We start from the raw sequence: 10,306 nt of genomic DNA, 5'->3' as shown, positions 1-10,306 counted from the left end.
GCTCTCGCATTCGTTACTACATAATTACATAGTTTGTAGTTAGAGATACCAAACTGCAGTTCAGGTGAAAATATCACTGGTCAAGGTATCTATATACAACATAGAGGTGAAGCTTTTTCTTGTGAGCAAGATTTCACCTACTTTTCTTTTTAATTTATTAATTACTATTAATTACTTTGACTAAACATCTGAAACTGACTTGCAGTACTGCAGTAAAACAGATTTTTTCCACTTTGGTAGGTGTTTCTCTTGTACATATTTGTGCAGATAAGTTTATCAATGCAGTGTTAAATGTTTGGAATGCTAATTGAGGATGCTTGATTAATGCTGCTGATAGTACTTTCACTATAAAATAGGTTTGTTAACAGAGTTAAGCAGCTTGCTTACTGAGTCTCTTCTAAGGAAAAAGTTAACACCAGTAGACCTTTAGTAACGAGCCACTTCCCTTTTTCTGTTAAAGACTGAGCTTAACCATTTCTGGCAGAAATAAGTTTGCGTGTTCTTACATCTGAATGTTACAATAGCTTTCATAAAATGTTCAGCTCAGTGGTTGCACTTGCCTCATGGGTGTTCCCTGACCTACAGGACAGCCAGATTTGGAAATGACTTTCTGTGTTCTTAGGAGCTACTGGTGGCTTTTTTGTTAATTAAAATTTTGTTAACAGGTTTTAAAAACAGATGTTGAAAGTAAAGTAAAGAGGATCAAATAATGGCCAAGTTCCACAAATGACATCTTAGTGCAGTATTGCCAGCTATTGAATTGTGGAGTCTGGGCTTTGTTTTGCTTTGGTTTCCTGGGACTTGTAAGGTGCAGAGCATTTGCACATTTGGCTATAACAAGATGAGGAGATGCTCTGTTTGACAGTTACATACACCCAAAGCATGCTTTCTAACCCTGAGCCGGTATTAAACACTTCAGGATCAAGGAAAGCTGAACATGGATTTTTAACTGATACCTTGCTACAAAACATAACTGTATTGGTTCAGCTTTTACTTAAATGTCTTTCAGGTAGTTGATACTACACAAGAATCTCTGCAAGAAACTCGGAAGACTTGAGCTGAGGAGGCAGTGATTCAAAATAGTAACTGATCCTTAAAAGACACCTTAGTAGAGTCCGGGGAATAAACTTTACGGTCATGTTTAAAACCATGGCCGGTGCAGAAACATACTTCCTGTCTCTGTATAGCTGTTCTTTCTCCTTTTTGAGCTAAGGAGATGTCTGCTGACTTCATTTGCCTGAGATCTTTTGGGAGCTAGGGGTGGGGGCAAGCATTTACCTCTTAAGTTGTCTTGTTCTTGCTTTTTAGAATTAGCATTTGACAAGTTCTAAACTCAAGGCAGTACAAACAGCAGAAGAGCTGCTTTGGCCAGGTGAAATTCTGTTACTAAATGACAGGAAACCATATTCGCTCTTTAGAGTAGGCCACACTTTATAACACTCCTCTCTCAAAGAGCATTCTTGCAAGAATGAGAGTCTCATATTTTTGCATCGTAAGCCTTGACTTATCTTTTGTATCTGGTCTTAGAGACTTTCTCTGATTGTTTTTTGAGGGAAAAATTAAATGTAATGTAGCCCATTTCTTTCAACTGAGCTGGACTCAGCTGAAGGTGTAGGAATTGTCATATGAGTTTACTGTCTTTGTAGCATTTCTGATATACTTTGAAATACTTCAGCCTAATTACAAATTTTAGGCAAGTGTCTGTTTTACAACCGTCTAGGCTTTACTTCGGTATGTTAATCTTTAAGCTATGTTGGACTCAGCTGTGCAGTCCATCTTCTGCATAGAAGTGTACCAGTTGCCATGACAGCGTATAGTTACCTGCTGATGGTAAAGTAATAGGCGTGTGACTTCTTTAGTAACAGTTGCAATGTAATTTAGGCATCAGCCAGCAGGTGGGGCATTAAGCTAACAAAAACCTACCAAATATAGTAACTCTTAAAATGTTTTCCTGCTGGGACTCTAAAGCCTATCCTTATAATAAGAGCTGTTCATCATAGAATGTAGCAGTTTTTGTTGTAGGCTAACTCATTTCTGCATTTTAAAAAAATACAACTATAAGAAATGTAATGAAATCATTTTGTAGAGTACCAGAAGTCATGTTAAACCGTATGATGGGTTTGGCAGAAAGACAGGATTTGTTAACGGGTTAGGGACTGGTTCTCGGTGTATTGTCAGAGCAGTGCTGAGCCTTCCATACAGGAAGAAGTAGTAGTAAACAGAAGTTGAAAACTAATGTATTCTGAAACTGAAAAATTCTTGTTGTATTTTTTAACTCCCATCCCTTTCACCCCCCCCCCCCCAATTCCTGTGTTCATTTGTATAATGCTTATAGTTTCAAGGGTAAAACAAATCCTTTACTGAACTCTGCAGTATTTTAAAGGCATATAAGCCAGAAATTTTTGATCCTCTTGTGCTCTCAGGTAAGGCTAGCTTACTACTCTACCAGCCCAGGAATTAGAAGAATGCTTATGTAGTTAAAAAGGTTTGTCTAGTTCTGTGTTGTAGGCTGCTGCTGTTAACCTATGTGTTTATAGAATATAAAACAAGGCAAGAAAAGAGATCCCTAAGAATATACTCAACTTCTAGCAGTTTGTGGCTTAGGTTTTCTGAGCTGGAAATGGCGTGTTTATCCCTTCCCCTTGGTATATATTGAGGGAAGTAGCAAGGCTGTACTAGACTATTCTACCACAATATCATAGAGCTTTCCAAAAAGTACTTGGAATTGTGTGCATGGTAGTTTAAATGCATGTTGCCTGACCAGCGAAAAATACTCTTCTGTATGCAGAGCTGGAATCTGTTCCTAAGGCCATTAAGTAGTATCCAGAAAAGTCAAATCAGGGAAGTTCTGGCATATGTGATGACAATATCTTCTGAGTGAGATTCCCCTAACAAATGAAGGGGGTGTATGTGGTTAATGCCCCCCTGCTGACTGCATTTTCCTGGTTAAGTTCTTGCAGCAGGACTTGTTATAGCTGGAGTGATCTTTTAATCCAAGTGGTAGGGGTCTGTGTTTTGGCAGCAGATAGCATATTACACTCGCTCAAACTAGACTGTTTTGAAGCTGCACATTACAGCCAACACTGAAAATAGTTTCTATGTCTGTTCCTGCACATAGGTACAAGCTGAGGATGGAATGGAATTGTATTACAGTAATGTTCATTAGTTTAGAAAGACCACATTGCAACTTGGGAAGCAGAGAAATGTAGTTCAAGACAGAATTCTGTCTTCAGTTTTAAGCACAGAAGCTGTTGGGCTGAGAGGACTGTCAGCTCAAATACCCCCTTCTAGCTGCGAGGGGCACTGGGCTAGAGTGTAGGAAATGAACAATCTTCGTACTGTGTTATTCAGGAGCAGAGTTCATCTCTTCCTCTGAAGTGGATGATCTGGAGGATTGAACTTCAGTGTCTCACCTTTTAGGAAACTTGCATTAAATGTCTCTGAAAACTTGCCTCTTGATATTTAATTTTAGGACTCTGATCTGCCCTTTCATCCTGTATGCTGCCCTTCATACCTAGTGATAAAGGGAAGGTGGAGCTAGCTGGGCAAATGGAGCTGTTGGGCCTGGTCACAAATGCCCCTAGCATTTTCTTTGTGTGTTACAGCTATGACAACAAGGATTCATATGCTTTAAAGGGTGTATTAACTTTTTTGTGAGGCCAAGGATGAAACTTAATGTTCCCTTGCTTTTAAGGGAGCAAATGCAGCTCTGAATGGATTGCAGGTTTTGTATCTTGTTTGTAATCCTAGGAAAGTGCAGAAAATACCAGCTTCTGCCGTTACGGAAGAGTTACAGAAGTTGCAACTAAAATCTTAAATCTCCATTTACCAATGTAAGTGTACAGATATACAAACTTAAATTTTATTGTGTTTATATGGTGATGCTAATGAGATAGAATCAACATATACTTTGTTCTCATGCCAGTCACTCTGTTAATCTACCATGTATTCAAGCAGTTCCTCTTCAATGCTGATGGCTTTTAGTTTCTAGTGTCACAGATAATAGTTTAAAGCTGTTCAAGACATCCTGAAGTCACTTTCATAATGGAAGTGCTTAGATCAGTTTTATTACTTTCAAAATCTGTATGAGACTACTGGATAGCTCCCCTGCTCCTGCTTTTCTCTTGACAACTAAGCAGTCTCTTTGGAGAAGGCTAGTCTTCTCCTGATCTGTCACTTCTAGTTAGAGTACGTAGACTTTCTTTGTTACGGAAAGAAGAATGAGTAACAAAGCACTTTATATTGTTGTTTAGGAGTCTAGTTAGATCTTGTACAGTCACTGATCAGTACGTTGCTTTATAGTTCATTAGCAATACCTGATCCAGTTATGCAGCAGAACATAACTGAAAAATGTCTTGCACCTCTTACTGTGGAAGGTAAAGCAGCGTTTAAAGAAGAGTTTTAGGCCTGTGTAGCTTAAATAAAACTTAGGAGGAAGCTAGCTCAGGCCAAGATGATCTCTGGTGCACAACCTGTTAATGCATTCATAACACAGTTCATGTGCAACTAACCTGAGATCCTATATTTGGGGCAAATAATTCATTAGGCTTCATCCATTCTTAACCATTCAGTAGGTATTGGGTCTCTTAAGTGACGTTTTTGTCAGACAAGCTTAAACAGAGGTCCAGCAGGCATGGGACTATTGTGTGTGCCTGAGTTTTACAATATTGTTTGCCATAATCAGCAGTAACTTTCTTAAATAAGCTATCAGCTGGTTTTCACCTGAATCCTGGTATTGTTTCAGTTGAGCCTGTGAGTCCCTGACTGTTAGTGTGTTAATGCAGTATTGCTTCACTGTGAAACTCTTCCTCACCCTTGATGCAGATCTTACCTAAAGAGGCTTTCATGCGTTTCTTAGGCGTTCTTTTGCCACAAACAAATTGACTGTTAAATAACTGCTTGAGAATCTTCAGCCTTTCATCTTGACTGCATGCCCTGTGCAGATGAGATTTCCAAGGGGTATTCACAGGCCACGTATTCCCAAGGTAGCAGTCCCCTGCCCTAGCTACCATCACTCACTACCATGTTATATTACTTGTCCTGAATGTAGGGACGTCTGTGCAGTTGTACAGCCTCCTTCCTCAGTCTGGGACTTCATTCTGGCTTGCTCGAGTGTACCAACAATACTGCGTTTCTGAGATATTAGTGTAAACCAGACTGGACGCATCACAGTATCTTGTTTTTGGTCTTTTGTAATACTGTTCCTTGGGAACTTAGGTTGGATCTTGGGCATGTGCATCCATTGAAACTGCTATTAGATCTAATCTAACTATGACCAAGAAGTCTTAAAGTGTCTTCAGTTAACTCCTCCCCCCCACCAAAACCCCAACAAAAAAAAAAACCTGAATACTGTTTAGAATTTGATGTCATCCTTTTTTTTTTACCCTTGAGTTCAGAGTGAGACCTATTTAAAGCATCACAAGGGCTTCTAGATGCATTTTGTAAACTGTCTTAACACTTGTTCCTGTAATAACCTGTAATGGGAGTCCTATTCTGTAACTAGAAATTCTTCAGCTGTGCTGCTGCTTTTAACTTAATGGATGTGAACTACTTGAATGACAAGCTTTGTGCACTTTTTCTTTATGACTTTCTTTGCTAGTATTTAATAGCTCACTTCTTCATTTCTTAATACTACTGTCCAGTGCTGGAAGCATTTTGGAACTGGCTGTGGTTCTTCAAAGTATTGAACAAAGATTGTTCTGGTATTCTGGAGCTTGAAGGTAGCCTCACCCACCCTTTCCGTTTGCATGCTGGAAGACACAGCAACACGTAGTTATGTTTGCATTTTATTCTCTTCCTGTTCACTGTCAACAAGATACCTACTAGTCTTTTCCATATGGATCATCTCTTTAAAGGGAATTTCTGTTCTCTTCCAGCAATTAATAGCTGTTTTTCCAGGCCTTTGGCTCATTAATTCACTTAGTGATTAGATTTGAGGATTTAGTTCTTGAATTCCATTTTATTGTGGCTGCGTGTCTGGCAGTTGCCTTCATTTGAGATTCATTTCCTGTTCTGAGCTTTAGTTTCATGTAATGTGTTCAATCGATGTGCCTGATTCCTTGCGTTTTACAAATCCTATTCTATCTTACGTTGTTGTACCAAGCTGCTGCTTCTCCCCTCCTGATACGTTTTATGCATGCTCTCCCCCATGTGGGAACTATATTTATGTAGTATTCAAATCGCAATGAAGCACACTATTTCCCCAAGATATTACTAATAAGAGTGCTAGAATCAGGTTCTCATGATCTTTGGATGAAGTAAGCCTTTCTACTCTGTGACCTGTTCTAGTCAGTTTTTGTTGTTGGAACAGTTGGGCTCCTGCAAACCTGTGGAGTAATCTTTCAGTGCAGTAGCTTATCTGTGTACCTACCACAGAGATACAGCTTGATGTTTAATGTTCAAAGTCCATGCATCTTTGCATCATTTCAAGAGTCTTAGTGTCTGTTCCTTATTCATGTTAGTGAAGACTTTCTCAAATGAGAATCTCAGTTGATTTCCTCAGTATTAAACAAGGTCTTACAGTTGGATGCCAGGTATTTGGTAGGTGAAAATGTAAAACAATCAAAGTTCTAACAGTTACTTTGTTGCATGTGAATTGGCTTACTGCAACTGAGAAAGGAACAGGAAGGTTTTATTGGTTGGTAATAGCGCTTCACTAAACTATTGGGATTTTTAAGAAGCAGAAATGTATGTGAACAGATACATAGCTCATTACTGATGGAATATCTAGATCAATCACTACTCAGTGCCAAGAAAGGAAGAGGCAGAATTCCAGCTCCTTAAGGAACTTGCCGTTTCTTGTTTCTCATAGTCTAGCATTTAGCCTGGCTCAACCTTTTCCTGCACTGGCTCCTGTTACTTGCTGAGCTTTTTTTATACAGGGCTTTCACTTGTGGTGGTTAAATCACCTTAGAGATGAATATGGCTGTCCAGTTTTTACATGTGAGAACTAAGATGCAAGAAGTAGCTTGTGTAAGTAAACTGCAAGGAGTTACTTTCGCTAATGGTAAGCTGGCCCTTCTCATGGGGAGATGGGGCCCCTGCTTCCCTCATCTGTGGTGAAAGCTTCTTTAATACTAAGCTGATACAGTAATGAATCTCAGAATCTGCTTTCTGGCCAACTGTATTTCAGGTGCAAGCACTTCAGGGTACAGTATCTTTTTGTCTCTGAAGGTCCTTTACAGCTTGGATTTGACCAGAGTAGTTAATGAAATGAGAATGTGAAATCTGCGTACTTATCAAGTGTGTACTGAGACCTTTGCTCAAGAAAAAAGAGGATGAATTCAGTCAATGGATTTTCAGTAATTCTCAAACGTAACTTGTGGCTTCCCTCTTGCTCCTGCAGCAGTATATATCCCAATTGATACTGATTAAGAACGTACTTACCTGTATGTTCTTCAGAAACCTATGGCTATAAATGGATTTTAAGTTTACAGAAATAATAAAAAACATCTTTTAGCAAAGGCTTCCAAAACAACAAAAAAATCCTAAATTATATCTGGCTCTGCAGCTCCTAGGAGTTGCCTACAGATGGGCAATAAAAAAAAGCTTGAAATAAACTTCTGTGCCGGTAAACATGCTGTGGTGATAGGACTCATGTTAGAGGTACTCCTATAATCTTTGGAAATAGAATTTGGTTTACCTTTAACAAGTTTATACTGATTGGGCTAAAACTGGTCTAAGAATATGTGAGTAGGTATTAGCTGTTGGCCTAGTACCTGTTCTGGAGCCCTGGAAAGCTGGAAGTAGTAGCTGTTGCTGCATGAACATCAGCTTGTGTGCTGCTGCTGGGGCAGTTGGGGTTATATCACTGCTAAGGCAAAAGGGACTGGGCGAATTCTCTATCTCCTTAGCCGCAGAGACTTTGTTCCTCCATAGCTTTTTATTCAGTCTTGGCTCCTTGTGATTTGGAAGCAGCAAAACTCCATTTTCTGGTATTTCTGAGAAGCTGTGGCCTAGCTCTGAATAAAAGCCAATAAAACCTTTTGTTTGCAACTAGGAAGTAGTTGATCAAAAATTAAATCTATAAAACTCTTCCCACTCAAGCTAATTGGCCCTAGTTGTCGAGAGTTTCACCCTGCTGAAGACTCAAGCCGGCTGAAAGCTATACAACACATTGAAGATCTCACGAGATTACAAGAGTCTTCAGGGGAAAAAAATTGGAACAAGACAGGCCAGAAAACTACAGATCCTTGCTTAGAGTTACCATGATGGCATGCTGCATTACTCTAAGGAATTGGGGGAACAGTCCTTTAGCTTTGCACAAGTACAGAATTAGCGATCATAAACTGAAGTGGGAACGTATGACCACAGGAGGAATGTATATTTACATCGCTAAAACTGAGAGGCAATTTCTACCAGTGTCCAAAATAGAAATCTAAAAGGCAGCTGCTTCAAAGGTCAGACTCTTCCTTGTTTTTTGGAGAGCTGTTTCATAGCAGTTTGTACTAGAGATTTGAAATGAAGAACAATAAGTGAACAAAATGTGCTATGTGACTTGTGTGTCTGATAGATTTCTTAGATAAAACTGTTAATAAAATCTTGATAGATGCTTAATATGCTTTTCAGAGTGATAGGTGATAAATAAAACTGTTTTGTATAAAGATCTCTATTTCTGATAACTTTTTAATGTGTTTTAGTTGAATCTTTCAACAGAATGTTTCAGGTGTCTGTCACTTCTAGACAGCAAAAAGACTGCTAATAAATTCCACTTATTTGAGGAGATGGTTAAAGATAAGTTTTTGTTCTAAATCGTAAATATTTTCATACTTTACTGTGCAGAACTAGGAAAACAGGATGTTCTTTTAACATTCCACTGTTCAAAAAGAAGTTAATCCTTCCTTTGAAGTGAAAAGGGTGGTAAATAGTATTATATTGAGTTTTAAAAAAAAAAAAAAAAAACCCACTGAATTGCATGCTTTTATATGCATCTTTGCAATTAGTTGTCCAAATAAGGCTTGAAATAACCAATTGAGGGCATAACTAGAAAAGCCTTGGATGAGAGCAAGAATCCTGTGCCTGTGATTCCTCATTGCTTTTTACAATGTGTAACACCTCTCTGCTGGTGCCAAAATGAGTGCAGGTATTTGGCAAAGCAGAATTCTTCGCTTGCCCTAGTGGTAGCAATTTACACTTGCTTTGAACTTAATTTGTACCATGGTGAGGAACTGGCTAAAGTGCAAATGGAAAACCTTATCATTTCTCTGTGATACAGGACATTGTAGAACTCTGCACTGATAAATGTATGGATTTAAAAGAGATACTACATGAGAGAGTGTGCTCTGATAAAATTTGTTTCCAACTCTGAGGTTAACAATTATTTCCTAATGGGGTTTCTAGGGACAGCATCTTGCTGTTGACTGAAGCAATAGGTTTCTTCACACTTGTTAAATAGTTAATACTGCTCTGTAACAACCATTTAACTATAAACAATTTAGTTAATGAGTCATCTTATTTTGCACTAAATTACTATTCTGAAATACGTATATATGTGCATAAACAACTCTGAAGTGTCTAGGATGCTTATTTTGGTGTGTTCAGTTGATAGATTTTCCACTGAGGAAAATGTTGCTCTTAAACCTCTTCCTTGACTATAACATGTATTTCATGTGGCACTGAATTAGTTTTAGGTCTCCTTTTATGTCAAATCAAAACTAAAACAAAGTAGTTATTAAAAAAAAAAACAATCTCAGAGTTATCAAAACTGCGCATACCTTAATGCAAAACCACTAGTGAGCACAGTATTCTGGAAACAATTGTTCAGGGTTACAGTATCCATTTAGGTTTTATGCTGTGCTTTAATTTACGTGCTTCAAATCAGGCGCTTGAGTAGTCTTTGTCTTGAATTTGTGTGCACAATCCTAAAGAGGTGGTGCTAGGTTTATCCTATTCTGGTATTTACTCTGCTTCTGTAATAAGACTTTTGTAGTCTGGGAGTAGGGGAGCTTTTTTGTTTCACAGGAATTTTAACACAAGTTTTTAGTTGAAATTCTGTATCTGTTAAAGTGCAGAAGTGTCTCTAAATGGTTTGTATGTTAGAAAAGAGTGGAGGAACTAGAGGTTGAAGTCAGTGCATCAAAACACCTTGTATCTCTTAAGCTCTTAAGTTTTCAGAGGTATGGTAGTTACTGTCTGTGAAGTGGGTAGCAAAATGATTGGAAGTGTCAAGGTCTGTGCTATGTGACCCACTGGAAACACAAATTTTGAAAGTAGATGTCTCACCTGCATATGATTACTGCTTGATGGCAGTCTGGGGTTGTCCCGAGGGATATTTATCTCTAATGTTGATGTCCCTTTCTGTACTGGA

The sequence above is a fragment of the Struthio camelus genome, chromosome 2, assembly GCF_040807025.1.
Source record: "Struthio camelus isolate bStrCam1 chromosome 2, bStrCam1.hap1, whole genome shotgun sequence".
Lineage (NCBI taxonomy): Eukaryota > Metazoa > Chordata > Aves > Struthioniformes > Struthionidae > Struthio > Struthio camelus.
This window is presented reverse-complemented; position numbering follows the sequence as displayed.